The 25,361-nt window shown below is 40.9% G+C and overlaps 1 long non-coding RNA gene across 1 annotated transcript; it reads left to right on the forward strand.

The window, feature by feature from the left end:
- Nucleotides 1–251: 251 nt before the first annotated feature.
- Nucleotides 252–23,549, forward strand: LOC143135388 (uncharacterized). The gene is made up of 3 exons (XR_012988926.1): nucleotides 252–308; nucleotides 742–845; nucleotides 23,452–23,549. It is a non-coding gene; the product is annotated as an uncharacterized LOC143135388 (long non-coding RNA).
- Nucleotides 23,550–25,361: the final 1,812 nt, after the last annotated feature.

Raw genomic sequence — 25,361 nt, forward strand, 5'->3', positions numbered from 1 at the left:
CTAGAGCCTCAGAATGTAGGCTTCTAAACATGTCATTAGGTTAATTTATGCCTATCAAATATTAGCCTAAATAATTAAATGTAGATACTTTTTAATAACTATAGTTGCCAGTTCTAAGGTGTCAGCTGCTTTTGGCGCCAAAAACTCGACGCTGTCATCAGACAACCAAGGGAGACTTGAATGAAAGATTCTTTGAAGAAGACACTGGTTAGATCCATCCTCCAAGGTTGGACTTATTTTTCAAAGCTGAATTGACAGAGGAGGTGAAGAGAGATTACATTGGATAACCAGTCACACGAGATTGAAGGGTAAGTGTAGTTTGTCTTTTTATGTTTGTAACGTTAGCTAATAATAATAGAAAATATGAACCACCATCTTCATGGCTAACATTAGCTATCTGCTAACGTTAGCTAGCTAGCTAGTTAACCAGAGCTTTGCTGAGGAGCTAGGGTGAACGTAGACCTAGTTTAGAAATAATTCGGCACCTTTTTGTCCCTTCATGCTACAAATAACTTACTATTAATATAGTAAGATCTAGCTAGAGCTATGTGTAATGTCAATGTTTAACCATGATGTTAGTGGCTAATGGCTATCTTCCACATAACATTAGCAGTTAAGCATAATGGAGGTTTGGAAGAAAACGGCCATAGTCTCTCATTTGGCAACGTGACAAGTGAGTGTGATAATAACCTAACTTGTAGCTATTTTCTTGATTAATGCAATTTACTTCCTGCATTTCAGAGCCTTTACTTTTAAGATGAAGAAGTAAAGAAAGCCTTCTGCCTTACAGAGGAGTTGCTGGGGGTTCGTGGGCATCAAGATCCCTGTGGAACTAGATTCTGAAGGTGGGTTTAGCACATTTCTGTTTGCAACATATACCGGTATATATAATATATTGCAACTTGACATGTGTGATGTGTTACATTGCCCCTAATCTTTTTAATTAATTTCTGTAATCTCTTTATACATATTGCCAAAAGTATTGGGTCACCTGCCTTGACTCGCATATGAATTTAAGTGACATCCCATTCTTAATCCATAGGGTTTACTGTAATATGACGTCGGTCCACTATTTGCAGCTATAGCAGCTTCAACTCTTCCATTCTTCCAGAAACGCATTTGTGAGGTCACACTGATGTTGGACGAGAAGGCCTGGCTCTCAGTCTCCGCTCTAATTCATCCCAAAGGTGCTCTATAGGGTTGAGGCATATGCAAATCAAGGCAGGTGACCCAATACTTTTGGCAATATAGTGTATGTATAGGGTTGTTTTGTTACTGTAGGAGATTTCATGTGCTACCTAGATGGGTGCATGTACACTCTCTGTCGGAGGTTTACATTGTATACATCTTGTAAATGTTCAAGCATAGGCTATCACAGAGAAGCTGAGACTACAGTGTCTTCCTAGCATTAGCCATTGTGACGTTTATTCTGTCAAACAATGAAAATATCGATACCTGAATTGAAAATGTTATACAATGTCACTCGCCCCTTAAACATTTCTCTCGCTCTCTGTCTCTCTCTCTCTCTTTTTCTCAACCCCCCCCCCGCACACACACACACACATCTCTCTCTCTCTCTCTCTAATACATACCTCCCTCAAACACATATTGTTCTTTCACACGTGTCTCTCTCTCTTATGGAAGCATATGAGTAGCTTTATTCAAATGAGAATGCAATCTGCAATATGCAATTCAAAAAGACATTACATTATGCAATTGACAATTCATTATGCAATTTAATATTGCAATTTGCAATAATATCCAACAAATTGTATTTTAATCTGCAAAGTGACAATAAAATCCTAAAATCAATTCCAATAATTTTGGTTAAAAAATAGAATAAACATGGATTGAATTGCATTCCATTTTGCCATGGTACTTCAGTCTCAAAATTCAAATGGCAATTAATTTTGCAATTCGTTTTGCAATTTAATATTTAAAGTGCAATGTAGGATTGCATTTTAAAAACATATTTGGCAAAACTGTCAATGCCAGCCTGAAAAGATTTTGGATTATTTTGGGCAAAACGTTTTGCCATCGTTTTGAGGCATTTTATTCAAATGGAAAAGAAATAGCGCCCCCTGTGATTGCATTGTACTTTAGTCACGCTCTTTGTGTTGCAAAATTCAAATGGCCATTCAATCTGCCAAACGCATTGCAATCTGTCAAGTCACTCGTCAAGGCGGGAACTAGGCTACGTCACTTCTGTGTTTACGTCTTACCCAGTTAGCGCTTGCAATGGAGGAGTTTGCAGCTGCACTAAGGTCTCTGGCTGATTATGTAGAACACCACCGTGTCAACGAGTCTGACTCAACGGACAGATTACTGAAAATGGACGACAGAGTGGGCTATCTAGCCCTACTTGTCCGATTTGATGTCAACCTGGTCCGTTCAAAGAAAGGCCTTACAGCTAATGGGCGCTAGCCGGTGGGGAGACCTTCTGTGGATACCACTGTAGGGAATAGAGGGTTACCTCTCCTATTAGGGAGATCGCGGAGCTCTTTGGAGTTCACAGGACAAGTAGGGCTAGATCGCCCACTCTGTCGTCCATTGTCGTTAGTTAGGCTAAAACTCACACAGCCTGTAGCGACTTGATTCCAAAGCAAAGCAGTCGCTGAGAGGCTAAGGTATGGGTGTAGCTGATTGTATGACGCGCTGTTCCAAACAAAATATCCACTGAGATCCAGATGCGTTTGACGGGTTTATTGAAAAAGATAGTCCAACTTAATCCAGTAATCCAGTAATCATAATGTGCTTAAAGTAAAAGAAAATCACAGCGTAACAGCGTAACAGCGGTCAACAAGAAATACGGCCTCCCCGTAACTCACCCTCTCTCTAGTTAGGCTACTTCCGCCTGTGCCTGTGCACCTGCCATTAAACTAGTTAGAAGTTGCCGCCCCCAATTACGGTGATCTGCAAATTAAACAAAAAAGTAACGAAATATAATAACCCAAATATAAACCATTAAACTATATTACTTAACATTACATAATAATCAGATTGTATATAATAATAATAATTAACATCTTCATGGCTCCTACACACCAGCCCCTAATTATTAAGCTATTACCTAATAATTACACACAATAGGAGTCATGAAATAATTAAACTAAACAGAATACATAGTCACAATACATTCTTCTTCTTCTTCCTCCGTTTCCATGATCTTGTGAGAAGTCAGTCGGTAGGGCCAGAGGTTACCAGCACATAGCCCTGTGATCTGTGTTCACCACAGTCACTCTTAGTCAAGCGTCAAAGTTAAAGTCAGACGTCTAGTCAGAGGTCTAGGCCTTGTCATCTGCAACACCCGCCCCACCTCCAGGATCGGCCTCCTGCAGCAGACATACCTTGGTTATAGGCCGGTTCAGGCAGCTACTCTTAGTCTTGATGCGCACCTGACGCACAAAGCCCCTTCGGTCTGGAAAGGTTTGTAGGACTCGTCCTACTACCCAGGAGTTCCGAGGTACTGTACTGTCCACTACAAGCACCAGATCTCCAGGAACAAGGTTTCGCTTCGCTCCTGACCATCTCTGCCGCTCCTGCAACTAAGGTAAGTACTCCTTAACCCATCTCTTCCAGAACAGGTCTGACATGTACTGGACCTGCTTCCACCTCCTGCGTGCGTACATGTCGGCTTCCTGGAAGACTCCTGGTGGCAAAGATGGTAATGCCTTCAAAAGCAGCAGGTGATTAGGTGTCAATGCTTCCAGGTCATGAGGATCCATGGACGCTTTCGTTATCGGTCGACCATTGATAATGGCTTCCACTTCACAGAGAACTGTGTGAAGTCCTTCTTCATCCAAATTTTGCACATTCAAAGTGGAGTTGAGGACTTTACGGACTGATCGAATCAACCTCTCCTAAGAACCACCATGATGGCTACCAGCTGGGGGATTAAAAGTCCATTTTATCCCTTTCTGAAGGAGGACATCATTAATCTGCATCTGATTCCACTGCTCAATGGATGCTTTCAGTTCTTGTTCTGCTCCTCTGAAATTCGTCCCATTATCTGAGCGCAATTCCCGTACTTGACCACGTCTTGCTATAAAGCGCCTGAGAGCATTTATGAAGGCATCGGTGTCGAGTGAAGGTGCCACTTCAATGTGGATTGCTCTTATGGCCATGCAAGTAAAAATTACTCCATACCTCTTCACTACGCTTCTTCTGCTCCTCACCTCGAAAGGTCCAAAGTAGTCTACTCCTACCCGAGTAAATGGAGGTTCATCCGGAGTCACCCTTTCAGATGGTAAGTCTGCCATTAGCTGAGACACTGGTTGAGCATTCAAACGTCGACAGCTCACACACTTTGACAGAACACTCCTTATGGCTGTACTAGCTCCTGAGATCCAGTATTTCTCACGCAGCTTGGACAACATGTGGTTTCGCAGAAGGGTCGAGATAGGCAAATCTTTTGCCAGTATTACGGGATGCTTAGCTTCCGCTGGCATAGATGACCTGCTGAGCCGGCCACCAACTCTCAGAATCCCATCTTCCAATAGTGGGCAGAGCGTGTGGATGTGACTGTGAGCCTTGACACTTTTGCCTTTTTCCAGCATAGCGAATTCTTCTGGAAACCTTCTTCTTTGGCTAAACTTGATGATCTCCATCTCCGATTTCTCCAACTCCTCCACTGATAGACAACCTGAGAGAGTCTTTCTCTTGAATGTTTCCATATCCCTCTCCAATGAACGTCGTTGTTGTTCTTCATCCAATCCTGATTGTGCAAGAGCCACATTCAACTGTCTCCTCTTCTGACAGAGAGATGAGAGCCAAGTTTTGAATCTCAAGATCCAGGCTACAGACTTTTTCAGACGGATCCAAGAGCTGAAGTGGTGGATCATGCAAGATACTGCAGCAGCCTCCTCACTGGCCTGTACAGCATTCACTGTGGTTTCCTTCTTGACCTCAGGGTCATCTGCTGTTAGTCGATGAATATCCTCGGGGTTGACAGGCCACTCATCCTCTGGTTGAAGGAGAAAACGAGGCCCTGACACCCATGTGGCATCCTTGAGAAATGCATCACCTTTCACACCCCTGGAGGCGACATCAGCTGGATTACTTGCTGTTCCAACATACCTCCACCGAGAGGGTTGTGAAGCCTTGCGAATTTCTGTGACTCTGTTGGCAACAAAGACTTTGAACCTGGATGTCTCATTCCTGATGTATTTGAGCACCGAAGTGCTGTCGGTCCAAAACACAGAGTCTTGAAGTTGCATGTGCAGCTCTTTCCTCCACAAGATGTCAATGCGACTGGCCATGGTGGCAGCGATGAGCTCCATTCGGGGGATGGTAGCAGGCTTCAATGGTGCCACCCTTGCCTTTCCCATGACAAAAGCACTGTGCACCTGTGATTGTGCATTTCGTGACAGCAGGTAAGTCACTGTTCCATAGCCATCCTCGCTTGCATCACAGAAATTATGTAATTGTGCTGTAGTCACTTCACCAAAATCTGATGGTTTCAGACACCTCATGATGTTGCATTTCTCCAAATGACGGAGTTCATCCAGCCAACTTGTCCACTCCTGAGCCACAGTCTGGGGTATGACATCGTCCCAACCGAGTGCTCTCCTACACAGATCCCTTAAGATCTTCTTGGCAAACAAGACGACAGGACTCACGATCCCAAGAGGATCATAGATGGAGCTAACTGTAGAGAGGATTCCTCTCCTAGTGAGTGGTCTGTCCTTAACAACAATCTTAAACTTAAAAGTATCAGACTGAATGCACCACTCCACACCAAGCACTCTCTCCACAGGTGGCAACTCTTGGTCCATGTTCAACAATTTCACGTCTTTGGCTCTGTGCTCTTCAGGTATTGCATTTAGGACATCACGCCTGTTGCTTATCCACTTTGTGAGTCGGAACCCACCTTTGGCACAGATTGCGATGAGCTCATGATAAAGTGATACAGCTCTTTCCTCTGAAGCCACGGATACTAGGCAGTCATCCACGTAAAAGCTATGTAGGACTTTATCCATTGCTTCCTCGCTGAATTGTTCTTTGTTATCCTCTGCGCATTTCCTGAGGGCAAAATTGGCACAACTGGGAGAGGACGTTGCCCCAAAGAGATGCACCAGCATCCTGAAGTCCACATGATCTTGACTTAAGTCTCCAGCAGGCCACCAGAGGAACCTCAAGAAGTCAGCATCCTCAGGTGGTACCCTGACCTGGTGAAACATCGCCTCCACGTCCGCCATGATGACGACTGGTTCCTTCCTGAACCTGCTCATCACTCCAATCAGTGAACTTGTGAGGTCTGGGCCCTGTAAGAGTTGAGCATTAAGTGATGTTCCTTGGAAACTTGCTCCACAGTCAAAAACAACCCTGATCTTCTTCTTCGTAGGATGGTAAACACCTTGATGCGGGATGTACCAAACCCTGCCATCACTACGTTCCAAATCCTCTTCAGGTACCCTTTCTGCATAGCCTTTGACAACCAGATCTTCCATGAAGGTCTTATAGTCAGCATGAAATGAGGAATCCTTCTGAAGCCTCCTCTTCAGATGTAAGGCACGCTGCTCAATGATCTTCCTATTATTTGGCATACTAACGTCCTTATTCCTCAATGGCAGGTTGATCTGATAATGACCCTTAACCTGTTTTGCTGAACTCGTAACCAGCTCCATGAACTTTTGTTCCTCTCTTGACATGGCAGGCTGTTCCTCCACACTGCACTCAGGGAAGTCTGCCTTAAACTGCTGCTGCCAAAGTTCGTCCAAAGTCACAACTGACACTCTGTTCACGGTCAACTCTGGCTGCTCACCGCCACCGTCTTCATCCAGAGGCCCATTCACTGTCCAGCCCAGCATTGTTCTGATTGCATAGGGTCCATCTCCTACACTGCGAATCACTTGCAAGGGTTCCAAGGCTTTGGAGACATTTGTCCCAATCAACAGCTCAATCCCTGCGTCAATCTCAGGCAAGTGAACATGTTTCAAATAAGGCCATTTCTGAATATCATTCTGTTTTGGAATGTTTCTCTTGTGAACAGGCATGTGTGTTTGCGTGTAAGCCTTGGGCAGCTCACAGAAATGCTCCCCAGTCAAGCCGGCCACTTCCAGTCCTGGCACCATGTAGCTGCTCACCACTTTCTCTTGGCCCATAGTCCGTAGGAGAATATGGACCTTCTTTCCTGGAACATTAAGTTTTTCCATTAGTGCCTCTGTACAGAACACGGCTGTACTTCCTGGGTCCAAGAAAGCATAGGTGGTGACAATCTTATCGCCCTACTTTGACTTAACTTGCACTGGAACTATTGGAAGTTTGCAGTCGTGATCACCAGCCCCTGTAAGCCCACTTGACATCAGGGCACTGTCGACGGACACCTCTGATTTCCTCTCAGCTTGGTCCGGATCCTTGTCCTTTTCTTTTTGTGGAATGTGAAGAACAGTTGGATGTTTGAGACCACATTTTGCACAGGAAATCCGTTTTCTGCAAACTTTGCTCATGTGTCCAATACACAAACAGCCAAAACAGACACCCTTCTCTCTTAAGAAGCCTATCTTCTCTTTGTGTGCCTTCTTCCCCAACTGTGGACACAAATCCAAAACATGTCCTTCTCCACAACAGATGCATGTTCTCCTCGCAAACTCCACACGCTCCTTTCCTCTAGTTCCAGACTGAGTCTTGTGTATCACAGGACCTACAGTGGTAGCAAAGCTGGTTCCCTTAATTCCAGAACGAGTTTGTAGATTTGGCTTGTTCACTCCTCTATTAGTGGTCAGTGATGGAGCGTCCTGTATGTTTCCAAACACTGGGTCAGTTAGAATCCGCACTTGTTTCTCTATAAAAGTTGTGAGGTCAATGAATGTAGCTCGCTGGCTGCGCCTATCCTGTAGTTCACAAGCTGCAGAACGCCACTTGTCTCGGAATTTGTAGGGCAACTTTTTTATGATGGTTAGCATGTTAGCAGGTATGTCCAGTTCATGCATATATTGCACCTCTTCCATAACGTTACAGCAACCTCTGAGAAAAAGGCTATAATCACGAAGAGCTTTTGCATCTTCATTCTTGATTGGCGGCCATGAAAGAGCTTTTTCCATGTATGCATATGAAATTCTCTGCTCATTTCCAAACTGTTCTTTTAACAACACTTTTGCTTTAGCATATCCTCTCTCAGGATCCATATGCTGGCAACTTCTGATCAATTCTTTGGGGTGACCCCTTGTGTGCTGTTCCAAGAAATACAGTCGGTCACTGTGATTTGCAGTGTTCCTCTCCACACTGTTCTCAAAAGCCTTCACAAACGCATGATATTTTAATGGATCACCGTCAAAGATTGGTATCTCCCTCTTAGGCAAAGATGAAAGACACTGCTGCTGCACCAACAGTGATGTTATTTCATTTTGCTTGCTCATAATGCCAAACACATTGCTTTGATCTTCATTTGGACCAATGGCATTTCCATCTTGCATTTGCATCCCTTCTAGAGTACGGTGATTCACTGCATATAGATTGGGTCCATGTGAATGAATTAACTGAGATGGATTTCTCTCCTTAGGTCTTGTTCCTGCATCCAGGTAAGCATGGTTCATTTCATGTTGTGACCTTTGTGGTACAAATGACTTTGCTTTAGCATTGAGGAGCAGTTTTTGTCCTTTTGCCAGATAGGAGTTCATTCCATCCGAGCGCTTCGATACAGGGGTTCTCTCACTCAAAATGCTCCGAGACTTGAGCACATCCAGTTTTGCCATGTTTGCTGCAATTTCCTCATCCAACTTAAATTGTTCTTTCCTTTTACGCAGCCGTTCCTCCTCCTCTTCCAGTTCATGTTTATCTTTTAATAATTTTTGTCTTGTTCTTAAAGCTGCCAAGTCAGCCTCTGCTTTGAGACGTGCAGAAGAAATACTGGAAGCAACAGACTCTCTTCCTGTGGCAGAGTTTCGTGATTTGGACACCCTGCTTCCCACATTTGACACACTGTCATTTGGTTTTACATCGTCTTGCAGCTCATCTGCATCAATGACTAAGGCAGCCTGTTGCTGAGTTTCATCAGGTGTTGGAGGCAACTCCTGTTCATTCATTTCACCATAATCAGTTTGATCATGTAACTCAAGCAATTCATCTGGCTCAATCAACCATTGCTCAACACGCCTTTGAAATGTGTTGCTATAGGTCATGATGTTAGAAAACCATTCATTATGGATCTTCTGTTTCTCTTCAGGGAGTAAAGGAATCAGCAGGTCATGTGACTTGGTGGCATTTCCACACTGATCAATTAAACTCTCCAAAAGAGATTGCACTTGTGAAACATTTTCCTTATTTTTCATGCATGTTTTCATTTGTTGTATGAACCCTTTAACTTTATCCACACTCTTTCTCCTTTCATTTTGAAGCGTTTCGATTTTGTTTGCCAAAGCCTTTGCTGTGGGCTTAGATTGCCTTTTCTCACTCTCCATTTCAGAACTTGAAACACCCTTTTGACTCATTTTCTTCTCACACTTCTCAATAAATGTGCATCCACTTCAACATTCAAACATGTACAAAACACGTCATGCAGTAGCAGAGCAGCGGCAATTTCAAAGAGACAAAGCGGAGATTCAGTGTAGCATGGATGTAGGCCACAGTGCATCCAAAAACTTCCACAAATCCAGAAACGTCACACACATTAGCAGAGCAGCGGCAATTTCAAAGAGACAAAGCGGAGATTCATCATCTGACAGTACGGAGATACAGCACCGAATCCACACAATCAATGCCAGCGATCGGTATGACCAACTCAAACGGTGTTTAATCCAACAATGTCCCCAATGGACAAACAGCGTATGCGTGCCGTATTCCTTCCAATGTACAGCTTAATGTGCATAAACACCAGGAAGCCTACCTGGCTTTTGAGTGCGTCTTCCGAGGCTGTGGCCTAATGATCGAAAGTCAGTCCAGTCTTCCTTCCTTTATCTCCGATGATCCTTTCTCCCATTTGGTCCTTGAAACGTCCGCAGTTGCTTTCCTAATGTCGCTTCTTGTTGACAAAAATGTAGCGACTTGATTCCAAAGCAAAGCAGTCGCTGAGAGGCTAAGGTATGGGTGTAGCTGATTGTATGACGCGCTGTTCCAAACAAAATATCCACTGAGATCCAGATGCGTTTGACGGGTTTATTGAAAAAGATAGTCCAACTTAATCCAGTAATCCAGTAATCATAATGTGCTCAAAGTAAAAGAAAATCACAGCGTAACAGCGTAACAGCGGTCAACAAGAAATACGGCCTCCCCGTAACTCACCCTCTCTCTAGTTAGGCTACTTCCGCCTGTGCCTGTGCACCTGCCATTAAACTAGTTAGAAGTTGCCGCCCCCAATTACGGTGATCTGCAAATTAAACAAAAAACTAACGAAATATAATAACCCAAATATAAACCATTAAACTATATTACTTAACATTACATAATAATCAGATTGTATATAATAATAATAATTAACATCTTCATGGCTCCTACACAGCCTTTCCTTGCCCTGCTTTCTCTCTCTCTCACACACACACACACAAAACGGAGACTCCCCTCCGTGGTCTGGCTAGCCTCATAAGCGGACCGGGGGGTGCGGTCGCTCCGGGCCCACGTTTGGCCAAATCTATCTCGCTGAATTGTTGTATACGATGCTTATTTGTAGGCTACTGATTGCTGGGGGTGATTGCTGGGGGGAGGGGGTGCTACTAAAGATGCCGCTGGTTGGCAAAGTTATCAGCAGCAACATAAGAGCCTTAATAATGTAAGAACACAGCTGGGTCTCGCGGACACTAGGCCTACTCGCGGTCACGGTTAACATTATTCATCAACTGTGACATGATATGTTTGCGCCGCCAACACCCCCCCCCCCCCCAATAAAAAAAAATGTGCCCCCTTGAAAATCGCAAATGCCCCCTCTGTCACTGTACTCTACAGCCAGGGTCTGTCGGCCAGAGACTGCAAACTTCTCCATTGCAAACGCTAACTGGGTAAGAAGACGTTAACACGGAAGTGACGTAGCCTAGTTCCCGCCTTGACGAGTGACTTGACAGATTGCAATGCGTTTGGCAGATTGAATGGCCATTTGAATTTTGCAACACAAAGAGCGTGACCAAAGTGCAATGCAATCACGAGGGGCGCTATTTCTTTTCCATTTAAATAAAATGCCTCAAAACGATGGCAAAACGTTTTGCCCAAAATAATCCAAAATCTTTTCAAGCTGGCATTGACAGTTTTGCCAAATATGTTTTTAAAATGCAATCCTACATTGCACTTTAAATATTAAATTGCAAAACGAATTGACAGTTAAATGATGAAACTGAATATTGAAAATTGAAATGCAAAATTAATTGCCATTTGAATTTTGAGACTGAAGTACCATGGCAAAATGGAATGCAATTCAATCCCATGTTTATTCTATTTTTTAACCAAAATTATTGGAATTGATTTTAGGATTTCATTGTCACTTTGCAGGTTAAAATACAATTTGTTGGATATTATTGCAAATTGCAATATTAAATTGCATAATGAATTGTCAATTGCATAATGTAATGTCTTTTTGAATTGCATATTGCAGATTGCATTCTCATTTGAATAAAGCTACCCATATGCTTCCATACTCTCTCACACACAAACACACTCCCCTCTCTCACACATACATAAACCCTCTACAGTGTTTCCCCTAAAAATGTTTCCAGTAGCAGTGCTGTTACGTGCCTGAAGTTGTAATCAAGCCATGGTAGGGGGCTTATCTTTTTTAATCTATGGATGTAAATATTTTAACCATACACACACAGGTGGAATAGTTATGATGATGCAATAAGAAAGTATGAAATGGTCACCTGTGTTGTTCAGCTAGTTAATCTAATTATAATGTAATGGCCATCTATGCTATACAGTCCCTCCAGGATTTTGCGATCGCAACAATTAATGCAAATTCAACAAATCCCCTCAAATTCTGTGTGACCTTGCAATTTTGTCCAAACACCGCAACTTGTCCACAAATTTGACCAATCATTGTGAAATTTCACCTACACAGTCCTTTGCGCAGAATATTGAGCCAGATGCCAAACTCATTTTTGCAGACACGAGAGACCGCCAGAGACTTTTTTGTTTCGTTATGATGACAATAAATAGAAGGCTAACATTAATGATCTGCTAACTTGCATCTCTCAACCAGGTGTTGCTAGGCTGTGAAAGTAAGTTCATATAGGACTACTTGGTTTACTTACATTTGAGTAGGCTATCCAACCCATTGCCAAACTTTTACATCTGGAGATGTCCTTGTTACACAAACTAGACTCACAAGCTCATATCACGTTTGCTTGTGAGTCTAGTTTGTGTAATGCTTACCAAAATCAAAAAGTTATTTCCACTCTTACCCAAAAACAGTGAGATTCACTCAGATATTTAATTAGGCTACTCTCACGTCCTTAAAGTTACCCCAGCCAAATTTACCATTTATCTTTACTTATCCTTTTTTAAAGAGGAACTTGGCAACTATTTCAACTTAATAAACCCGTTTAGAAATCATTTGGATGGTTAAATGACCTGTTCCAGTGAAAATGGTGACTTTCTCCGCTCCCCCAGCACAGGGATAGGCAACCTGCGGCCCAAGGGCCACATGCGGCCCTTTAGTTCCTCTCTCAAAAGTGGCTCCCTGGCTTTCTCTAAAATCGGAAGTTATAAAATATTTCTAGCAATTTCATATAGTTGTTAAGCTTTAAGCTGTCCCAACACATTAACAGTTAGTGAAAGTATTATACAATACACCACATATGCAGAGTAGGGGTGTAACTGTACACAGAAGTCACGGTTCGGTTCATACCTCGGTTCGGACATCACGGTTCGGTACAAGTTCGGTACAATGGAGGGAAAAGCAAAACAAAAATGCAGAAAGCATTTTTTTTTATTGTGCATGTCTCAGGCTGTACCACCTAGTGTCATACAGTCTCTTTCCTGAGCTATCTGCAACAGCCTGAAGTGTGTAAGATGTAAACAGTAAACAATAAGTACCCAGACTCCATCTGTAACTTGTAAACAAAATAAAACAATCAGCTATAAAACTGAAAATAGGCCTACTACAGCATCTCTTATTTCTGAAAGTGCAAATTACATAGAATAATGATTTTTAAAAATCCACTTAAGAAAGACCTTCAACATCCGTTTTTAGTTGGATATGGAAGGGTCTACAATTTGTCTCAATATTTTTCAGTGTGTGTACAGTACTAATCTACTAACTGTGAAAATATCACACTATTTTGCCTTCTTTTAAAAAAACGAAATTGCTCCTTTCATTTCATAAACAGACTACAACTAGAAGTCACATGACTTTACCCTTTGACGTTAACTCACCGTAGCATGGTTTGTTTATTAGCCTGGTTAGCGTTGACACTTTCTTTTACTGTCTATGCACTTAACACTGCCAGCTCCTCATGTGAGAAGTTACAAGTTACCCTAACATAAAGGTTATTACCACGCGATTTACATAGGTTTCTGTCATTACGAAATCATTAAATTTAAGCCATAGGTTTTGGCCCTATTTGTATGTGTATCCAAAGGCTAGTGAAATGCAGGGGAACTTTTTTTCTCGTTTTAGTGATTGGTAGCCTACATCATCTGGGTGATGGCTTCGAATATGTGTAGCATGTTCGATATATTTCCACTCACATACCCAACAACTGCTGAACAACGCCGACACACAGTTTCGTCTTATCTACCACTCTCGCCTGTACTACTGTAACTGAAGTTCTCAAACTTGCGATAAAGAGACCAGCGGGTCCTCTAACTCTTGTGGGTTGCCACCACTCGCTTAGAGCTGCTATCTCTGACTGACTGACTCCACTGATGACCTGACAAAAAAATAACATAGGCGCCAATCAGAGCTAAGGCGAGGCTACAGATTAGCGTTAGGTGTCGCTAAAGAACTCTCGTAGGCCTACTTAACAGTAATTCCGCATTACATTAATTAATCCGCACACAAGTTTTATGTATTTTTATACGGTGTATTCTCCGTGTAAAGTCATGCACCGAACCGTGACGCCCGTACCGTTTTGGTTCAATACGAATACATGTAACGTTACACCCCCAATGCAGAGTATGGCGATTATGCCATATGCCTGAGGCTAATGAAGATAGAGATGTTTAAACTGATTGCTTTTAAATGGTTCCGACATCTTTGCGGCTCCAGACAGATTTATTTTTATTTCTGGTCAAAGAAATGGTCCTTTTGAGATAAAAGGTTGCCGACCCCTGCCCTAGCAGAAAACCAACCTTGCGACATTGGGACTACCGTGTTGGGACTACCGTGTTTCTTACCTTGTAGCATCTACATTGTTCTGCCGAACTTATGCTTCACTAGCTTGTAAACAAATCCATGTTCTTTATCGTTACTTTTTTCCACAGTTTGAAATAGCATAATGCACAACTTCTCCAGCAGAGGGGGAAATATAGCTAATCCTACCAAGGGGGGGCTTTACGCATATCAAGAGGATCAGTGTGATTTTGGTCTTACTAGCCTTAGTTGCCCTCAATAAAAAAAATCAACTCTTTTTGCAATTTTCCCTTTCTCCCGCAATTCCCTACACACCGCAACTTCCATCACAATTTTTTAGCAAAGTTGTCGCGGAATCTAAAAACATGATACATTCACAAAGAAAATGTGTGTCCTTAAAGGTTGGATTTTTCCTCATTTTTTTAATTTAAGGCATTAAGATCAATTTCCAAAAGATGATTTTTATTCCTCCTTTTAGTCAACTTTAGAATGGGTCTTAACTTTTGCACAGCACTGTATAAACTATATAGACTTCTCTTTCATGTCATTACACTGTGCTGTACAGGCCGAATTGAGTGCCTGTCACTTAAATTGTTCTTGAATTTCCCCTTGGGGATCAATAAAGTATCTATCTCTATCTATCTAAAGGCTATGACATGGGTCGGGAACCTGGGGCTCGTGAGCCACCAGTGGCTCTTTTGCTGGATGGCTGGGGCTCTCGGACGAAACGGGTTGGCAAAAGATGAACAAAAAACCCAAAAATGACAAGGTTTCGTGTATATGTAGGTCTATCTGAGTAATTTAATATAACTTTCCACCTCACTTGACTCTGCACAATATTGTTACATTCGCGGTTCGTTGCCATGTCAATATCAAACAAAATCACAGATTTCCCTCCATTTCAGTCAACGAGAACACTTTATTGTTGATAGTTGCGCTTGCTGTAGGCTAGATAAGGAAAATGTGAAAAAGGAAACGTCAGCGAGCACAGCTTGCGAGCGCGAACACAAGCAGGCTGAAATGGGAAAGTTTCCATCCGAAGACTGTTTCTTAAACTAATCATAGACTGTAAAAATGCACTACACATGGCACTAAAAAACGAATAGATTATTTATAGTTCGACTACGGATATTTCACATCATGTTCGAATGCATATTCGAATATCGAATAAAAAGTGACAGCCCTACTCCCTGCATAGAGAGCTGACATTACTTTGGATTAAATGCATCTTTTAAAAATGAGTGTAGCCTAGCACCTATTCCTGAACAATGAAATCAAATCGCGAAACTCCCCAGTAACACTTGTTGATCGAGGTGCATTCTCGCCTGTTCCGTATATAATGCGTTATCAATAATGATAATAATAATAGTAGGCTAATAAAAGGAATGTAGCCTAGGCTATCTCTCCCAGGTGCACTCATTATCACCTACTCCTGAACAATGCTGAACTCAAATCTCGAAATTTGCCTGTCCTACTCTCAGGCTCGACGTACCGCCCCCAGTTGGTGGGGCAGAGTATCACAGTTAATTTGTAGTGCGCAGGCGCTAACCTTAATCATATAGCGCGCATTCAGGACAACAGAAATTGGAGTATGCCTCGTGTATGGTACGCGTCAAAAATAACGCATGTCTTCGACACGCACAAATGTGACGGAGGAGCATACCATTTCCTTAAGGCCGTGACGGCCCGTGAGGCTTGCTTGATTCTCATGGTTTTAAGCTAACTTTTGTTGCGCTAACTTTTGCGTTGCGTTGTTGCGAATGGTGCATAAGGATATGTGGATGAAATGAATTATGTTTTCCATGTCATTTCCATGTCAACAACTCAAAGAAAATCTATCTTGGATTGTAATAATATAATAATATAATAATAATAATAAAATTTATTTATATAGCACTTTTCAAGCACAAAGCACAAAGTGCTCTACAGACAAACAAACAAACAAAACAAAGCAAAAAACAAAACAATACTAATGATAACAACAATAATAATAGTAATAATAATAATAATACAAATGATAAAATAGTAAACTACCAAACTACAAACACAAACTTAACTAAATATATATAAAAAAGAAAATAGAAAAAGGTATACAGTATAGTACCCAAGACAAAATAAACAAACAGAAATTATAATAATGATAATAAATTAGCAGAGACATGAGTGGAATCATTCACTATTTAAGGAAAGCAATTTTATATAAGTGGGTCTTTAGACTAGATTTGAAAAAAGCCACAGATGGTGCAGATTTGATGTTATAAGGGAGGCTGTTCCAAAGCTTGGGTGCTCTAACTGCAAATGATCGGTCACCCCTAGTTGACAGTTTACTTTCTGGAACAACTAAAAGTCCCAGGCTGGAGGATCTGAGGGGCCGAGCTGGACAGTAGGGGGTTAATAAATCTGTTAAATAGTCAGGTGCCAAACCATGTAATGCTTTATAGGTAATAAGGAGGATTTTAAAATCAATCCTAAAACTCACTGGCAACCAGTGAAGATTGGCCAGAACTGGGGTGATGTGTTCCCTAAATTTAGACTTTGTCAAAAGTCTGGCTGCTGAATTCTGAACAGTTTGTAAACGAGAGATGGAATGACGATTTAAACAGGTGAATAAGGCGTTGCAGTAATCAAGTCTAGATGAGACAAATGCATGTATAATTCTCTCTGTGTCCTTTAAAGAAAGCATTGATCTGATTTTGGAAATGTTTCTCAGTTGATAATAACAGGACTGCACAAGGAGTTTTACATGTTGGTCAAATTTTAAATCTGTATCAAATAAAACCCCTAAGTTTCTAGAAGTAGTCTTGTTATTTGAGGCTAAATTTCCAAGAAAAGTCTTAGCTTGATTATAGACTTTGTCTGGGCCAATGAAAAGGACTTCTGTTTTGTCAGAGTTAAGCTGTAGGAAATTCTGAGACATCCAGTCTTTCACATCAGCTATGCAATCCTGCAGTACAGTTAGCTTGTTAAGCATGTTTGGTTTGACTGAGAGGTACAGCTGTGTGTCATCAGCATAGCAGTGAAATTATATGTTATGGCGGCGAATTATGTGGCCTAGAGGTAACATATACAGGGAAAACAATATTGGTCCTAAAATTGAACCTTGGGGAACACCGCAAGTAATAGCTGAGGTAGAGGACGTACAATTACCTATTGAAACAAAAAAAGTCCTGTTGGACAAATAGGATATGAACCAGTCCAAAGCAGGACCCGTTATGCCAACCCATTCTCTTAGTCTTCTAATTAAAATAGCATGATCAATGGTATCAAAAGCAGCGGTGAGATCCAGCAACACCAAAACAGAGTGCTCACCAGAATCAGCTGCCATTAGTAGATCATTGGTTACCCTGATAAGAGCAGTTTCAGTGCTATGCATAGGACGAAAACCTGACTGAAATTTCTCCAGGATGCTATTGCCCTTTAACACTTCAGAAAGTTGCATCAAGACCACCTTTTCCAGAATTTTGGAGATAAAGGGCAATTTAGAGATTGGACGAAAGTTTTTTAGAATGATCGAATGATAGAAGGATCAAGGCCAGTTTTTTTTAGGAGGGGCTGGACACTGGCTGTCTTGAAAAGGTCAGGGACACACCCTGAGGAAAGAGAATTATTTAAGATTGATAGCAGACTAGGGCCTATAGCACTAAACACTTTTTTGAGAAGAGTGGCTGGTAAAATGTCTAAAGGACTAGATGAAGGATTCATTGCTGCAACAATGTCAGTGAGAGTCTGTATAGAGATAGGTCTAAAACAGCTCAGGTTATTAGGGCAAGAAGGGGGGCATGGAACATTAGCAAGAGACATCGGAGATGGGATATTTGACCTAATATTAGCAATCTTATCAATAAAAAATTATAAAAACTTTTCACACTCATCAGCAGAGGATGCCAATACAGTGGCGGGAGTAGGATTCAGGAGGCGATCAATAGTATTGAACAGGAATCTAGAATTGTTTCGATTGTTAGCAATCAGTTTTGAAAAATACTGTGATCTGGCATCTTTGACTGCTTTGTTAAAGGAGGAAGTTAGTTCTTTCAAATGTTGGTAATGAACCAGAAGCTTAGTGGCTTTCCATTTGCATTCAGTTCTCCTACACAGTCTTTTGAGGCTACGTATTTCATTAGTGATCCAGGGAGATTTGTTAACAATAGGTTTCCTTTTAGTTTTAAGAGGAGCTACAGTATCTAGTATGGTGGTGCATAACTCATTAAATGTGTTAAGCATGTCATCTGTATCTTGTAACCCACCAGCATCAGGCATGGCATCACTAAGTTTGTTAACTCTTTTCCCCATGGAACGCCTTATAGAACTACCCTTTTAGAACATTCCAAGGCTACCCATGGAGTATTATTGAATAAAACAATTAAAACTCGCCAGGTGATTACAAATGAATGATACACTCCATCAACTTACCTGAAACATAGTCATGTTATATATTTTTAGAAACCTGAGGTTTTGAGCTATCTATTATGACAATGTCCATTTGTTTTAAATAATATATAGGCAAGTCCTCACCATTGGAACATTTAAAATTCTCTAAACTAGTTTTTAGTTTTTTAAAATAAAACATACTCTCCATTTAATATATACATGTTATGAACTTTGTACACACATAAAAAATATTCCAATATGTTGGCCAAGTTATTGAGACAATGAAAATATCACCAGGTATGGTATAGAACAGTTTTCATCTATTTTAACTTTTAATTAATTGGGGGGGGGGGGGGGGGGGGTGGCATTCTAAACTCGCCAGGTGATAAACTTGATGTTACACTCCATGTCTTGTCTCCACCGTGGGATAGTGAGAAACGTAATTTCGATCTTTTTGTATGTCTGGAACATGTGAAGAAATTGACAATAAAGCTGACTTTGACTTTGACTTTGACTTTGATGGACCTTAGAGAAACCCAGTCATGTTATATATCTTTGGAAACCTGAAATTATGGACTATCTGAAAAGAATTATGTAAGTATGTAATGGTAAGTATGGTATTGAGACCCTGTACCTGTACACATGGAAATTGCAGCGAGGGTCTTCTCATGATCAGGTATATGGGAAATATGGCAATGAACTATTTCACACCTGTTTTACCAATCTTGTAGTCTGTTGTAGTCAAGATTCCCCAAGTGGTAAGTAATGATAAGTGTGGTACAAAACAGTTTCAAGCCTATTTGACCTGTTTTGTGTTGTAGTTTCAGTCTATCAGTTATCAATCTTATACGAAATAAAACCAGATTTGACAGTGTTTGGTTGTTTCAATTAATATCTGTTTTTACTGAAACAAAATCAGATAATATGATAAACAGATATCATAAATAGATAAAGATAAATATGTATCATGAACAACACATTTACCACCTCATTAGGTGTGGCAATAATATAAAAACAGATATAATATCAATAGATAAAGATAAATATATCATGAACAACACCTTTAACATTAGATCATTAGGTGTGGCAATAATATAAAAACAGATATAATATAAATATATAAAGCTAAGTATATATCACATGAACAACACCTTTACCACATTAGGTCATTAGGTGTGGCAATAATATAAAAACAGATATAATATAAATAGATAAAGATATCATATGAACACCTTTACCAACCCATTAGGCGTAACAATAATATAAAAACAGATATAATATAAATATATAAAGCTGAGTATCACATGAACAACACCTTTACCACCTCATTAGGTGTGGCAATAATATAAAAACAGGTATAATAGAAATAGATAAAAATATCAGATGAACACCTTTACCACCTCATTAGGCGTAACAATAATATAAAAACAGATATAATATGAATAGATAAAGATATCAGATGTACAACAAGTTTACCAACTAATTAGGCATAACAATAATATAAACAGATATTATATAGATACATACATAATATATACATACATATCAGATGAACAACACCTTTAGTTGATTCCTCAGGTTGGTGCAGCTGGAGGAAACAGTCCCTGCACATGTGTGTGTTGCATGTGGCACAGCCAAACACCGTTTCATGCCGACGCTCAAGTCTGTAACAATTTTTACACCTACAGTGCTTGCCGGGAAGTCGATCGAAGGTGTGAGCCGTCTTGTGCCTTTTTGGATCAATTTCAACCCCCCTTTCTGTGATGGTAGATCGCTTCCTACTGGTGAAGCCATTGATCAAACCCTTACCAAGCTCCAAGATGAAATCATTCTGGGTGTATCGCGTCTTTCTCCCCACTCGTCTTGTAGAGGCCATCCTGTACAAAATCCACGCATTCACTCGGCAGACGTCCACCACAAACCATAAGATGTACTTCCAGTACTTCTTACTGGGACGAGAGGCAGCGTATTTTTTTCTTAGCTGATCGTGCACATCCACGCCATTCATGTGCTGATTGTATCGAGTGATAGCTTGTGGTTGTGGCACGACTAGCTTTTCCGTCTCAACCTGCCGATGACAGGTCACCATCTGACCAGGATGTGGGAGACAGGTGTGAGCTACGACAACTACATTGTTGTCATTCCATGCTGTGACAGTGATGCCGGCCTTCTGGAAAAAAATACTGTCACTTCGTTTCCGTAGAAGCTTTTTCAGGTTTCTTTTTTGCTTTATTTCTGTGGGGGCACCTTTTCTATTGGACATTAGCGTTCCACAGGCATAAATGCTATCTGCTAGCAGACTCTGCAAGAGGGGAATGCTTGTGAAAAAGCGGTCGAAATAAACGCAGTGATTGAGGCCAATCAAATCCCTGGTCATATCATGCACGACCCTGTATCCCAAACCATGGATCCGTTGAAGAGGTGTCTGGTCCCATTTCCCTGAATAAAGCTTGAAGTCTGACATGTAAGATGTGTTGCCGTCACACCGGGCCCAGAACTTGATTCCAAACTTTTCTGGTTTGTTAGGCATGTACATTACAAGCTCTGTTCTGCCTTTGAACCCTTTCATAGCCTCGTCAATAGAAATGTCACGACCGTGTTGATAAAACAACTTGCAATTTTTACGTGCCATCTCGAACACCGGCGCAACTTTAGCTATCGGATGATAGCTAGCATCAGCTCTCGTCACTCGCGCGGCAACATTATTACAGTGTAAGTACTGGCACAACTTTTCGTACCTGTTCACAGTCATGGCACGTTGAAACCCGCTGACACCCAGGAATGGATCTGTGGACCAGTAATCACTGTATTCATGTTTCGGATTAACACCCATCAGGATATTTAATCCAAAAAAAGCGCTCATCTCGGCGCTGTCAGTCGGAAACCAGAGGCTATCAACTCGCGAGTGTTCTTGAGCACAGCGCTCCGCGTACAAGTTGGTTTCAGTAGCAATCTTCTGAAACATTGTCTCGACGAAAAAAAGAAAAAAGTAATCCAAGGGTGTAGCGTTTCCTACATTGAATGTCCTTGGCAACTTCGGTCCCGAATCCATAGTAAATGGATTGATTGGTTGGTCCCTTATAACGCGACTCCAGGCTACATCTCCCGTTTCTCTCATCTCGTCAGTGACATTTTCGTGACCATCACTTTCGCTGTCACTTTCCTCCGGGGGTATAAAATCATCTTCAAACCCAGAAAAATCAGACCCATCAGACTCGTTATCAAGAAAATTCTCAATATAAAAGGCTGCATCTTCCGGATTCCTAAACACTCGCGCCGCCATGGTCAAAATGTCAACATTCGCGGGTCACTCTGACAGCTGACGCGCTCGTCTTTTTTCCCCTCAGAGGCTAGAACTTAGATCGTCAAACTTCGGAAAACCCCGCGAATATGTATCCCTCACTCCTATTGGTTAGCCTGGTGTTGCTAGGTTTCGGCTCTGCCGATCAGATTATTTGTTACAAAGGCAAACACGGTACTTGCTCTAGTCATCGTCAAAACACGTCTTTATTGATACAACAGACTCGTCAAAACTCGTCATAAAGGATTTGTGGGGGGTAGTCATATGACGTCTTTATGGGGGAAAGAGTTAAACAAAGAAGAGAAATTACAGGCAGTGTGATCATTGAAACTGCGAAAACTAACAATATGTGTGCGAGGTGCAACAGCAACTGGGAGAACACTGTCAAAGATGACACAGTGGTGGTCTGACACCAATAGGTCTTTCACTAAAACATTGTTCAGCTCTAAGCCAAGAGAAAAAACTAAATCTAAAGTATGCCCATGTTTGTGAGTTGGTTCTAACACATGCTGTAGTAAATTAAAAGATTCTGTAATATTAGAGAATTCAGTTGAGTAACAATTTGTGAAATCATCAACATGAATATTAAAATCTCCAACAATAATAATCTTATCATAGTTGAGAATGACAGAAGATAAAAAATCTGAGAATTCCATTAAAAATGCTGCCATGCAATGTTTAGGGGGTCGATAAACAACAATGCAGAGCACAGGGACATCACAGATTAATTTGAACATAAAAACCTCAAAAGTTGAGGAACTGTCAGTGGCAGATGGGCAACATTTAAAACAATCCTTATACACAACTGCTAAACCTCCTCCACGGCCACAAACTCTAGGAGAGCTAAAGAAGTTATAACTGGGAGGGCAAAGCTCCCCTAATTGGCTATGCTCACCCACCTTTAACCAAGTCTCAGTTAAAAAGAAAAAATCAAGGCTAGAAGACAGAATAAAATCATTCATAGTGAATGTCTTACTAGATAAAGATCTCACGTTGAACAGTGCCATTTTAAGAGCCTGTGAATTGTTCTGAGTTGATGTACCAAGGTGTGAGACGTCACGTGATTTGGTGGATAGAGGTAAGAGATAAGTCTCTTGTAATGATCATTTTGGTGAGCTCTACAGGAATTACAAACTATTTCCAGATGTAAATGGTTGCATCATATTACTCAAATTCAATTAAACCCACCAATAAGCTAGACCTTAGTTTCACAGTCTATGTATGTTAGCAACACAGGGCTTGAAAGCATTGACTGTATATATAGAACAAACAAAAACGAAACAATGTGTGGAATTTATCTGGGAATAGGCTACTGAAGGTAGGGGCGAGCTACCTTGCTGGCATATTTAATTTGGTTCCATGGTTAACATAATGTAGGCTACGTTTTTTTGCACAAAATTCCATCTGCTAATAAACTTAAACATAAACACAAACAAACGTGATCTCCTGTGGAATCCCTGACTGTGCCTTCAACGTTAGCCTACTATTATTTGTTGACATCAAACCTGGAGAGGAACGAATGGCAGCTGTTCCCAAAGTTTACTTGTGTTTTTTTTTTTTTTTTAATTAGGCAACTTTTTTGCAGCGGCGCTTGAATTCTAGGAGTGGCGCTGCATCGCTGCTCAATACATTGTAGGGGAAACACTGGAATTACAGAACTGGCACCAACCCTGGAGTTTCTGGAGATTTATTGCTTGAATGATGGTTTTGTTTGTTAATTGAGGCTTTGTGTTATTGGGGGCCAAGCAGCGAAGCTGTGTAGGCACCTATTGTGTTTGTATATTTTCTTCCCTATTATTCCGCCATGGGAGTCTGGCAGCCCTTAGAACCGTTTGATTGGGGACAGTCCAATGAATCATTTCACCAAGTTTCATGCCGGCACCTCTAGCGCCACCAACAGGCCAAAGTTGGATGTGCGTTCATGCGCGTAACTTTTGACCCATTGGCCTGATTTTCAAAAGCGAGGTATCTTTGGAATCCTTGAGTTCCGCCATGATGGATTTTCCGCCATATTGGATGATAAACTAGAAACTAAATTTTCACAGGTCACAAATGTTATCTAATCATCACCAAACTTGACACACATTATTTTCAGACCATGCCTTATCAATGCATTACTTTCTGGAACAATTGACAAAAGCATGCGTCTGTAACAGCCAATAAAAATTGGTGGCGAAGCCGCCAAACATGAAAGTGAGCTCATATCTTGGCAACCCTTTTAGGCATCAAAATCAAACATGGTACACGGACTAAGGGTCAAATTAGGAGAATGCTCAAGAAATTTGGTGACCTTTGACCTGTAGGGGGCACTGCACTTAGCAAAAGTGCATTTTGGCTTGAAACTATTGATGTGTTTGGAATTAAAACTTACTAGTGGTGTCTGTTAATACTGTGGGAGGTCTGAAAGACGACAAATGGCAACTTCTGATGTCACTGTAATCGATCTGGCTGCCATCTTGGATTTTGTCGGAAACACAAAAACATTTTCACAGGTTCATCTTCACAGAATGCCTTATTACTGCATTACTTTCTGAAGCAATTGACAAAATCGTTTGCTCGTGACAGGAAGTGAACTTATATTCTAACCAATCTTCGGTTGTTTGACATGAAACTTGCCGTGACTGCTTATAGCCATATATCTGATGTAACAACATTGAGTTGCATGGCAACTCCAGCTTGTTTGCTTAGCCCCCTCATTGCTGCTTGCAGCTATATTTAATAGTGTTTTTCTTTCTCTCTCTCTTCTCTTTCCCAAGGTGTTTCTATTCCATCAACCCAGCGAATAGATCTACAGTGGAGAAGACAAACACATCTGTCTTCATATGTACCCCAGAGTTCTCACCCCAATGCTCTGGTCATGATGTCTGATTATTGACTAAGCTCAGTAAGATTTTACTTTGATGTCTTTATCTGTTTAGTTCTTTAAGGTAAAGAGTTTAAGATATATTTTTGTTTACATTCCATTGTTACTGAGTGCTTTTTGCCAATGCCAGTTTGTTGTACACTAATGTCTGTAAACTCTTTCCCTAGAATTTACAGAGGTTTTGCTCCAATAAAGTCTTTTTGGTTAAAAAAAAATATTCAGATATTGCTTTTGCATAAATAGTTATTAATGCATCAAAAGACATTACATCGTAAATAATTGTTGAGGGGTATCTACAAACAAATTCAATTAAATAACACTCCTATAATGAGGCTTTTACAGTGAAATAATGTTGCTTGTTTAATATTTTTCAGTAAAATTTAATGGGATTTGATGTACAAGAAGTGGCAACTTGATATAAATTTTACTGGGAAAAAAATGTTATATAGCGTTTACATTTTCATAGTAGAACTGTGAATGCTGAACCGTGAAACATTCACAAGTTGATGTTTTCACCATGAACTTTGACAGTTAATTTCAAAGTAATTTCGACCAAATTACCACAAACTGCAATTAACTTTCATAGTAGGATTGTAAACATGGATGATTGTTTTAAA

Source organism: Alosa pseudoharengus, unplaced genomic scaffold, assembly GCF_046254945.1.
Source record: "Alosa pseudoharengus isolate Yale_2024_CS ecotype anadromous, Long Island Sound unplaced genomic scaffold, YU_APseudo_1.1 YU_APseudo_1.1_scf_2, whole genome shotgun sequence".
Classification (NCBI taxonomy): domain Eukaryota; kingdom Metazoa; phylum Chordata; class Actinopteri; order Clupeiformes; family Clupeidae; genus Alosa; species Alosa pseudoharengus.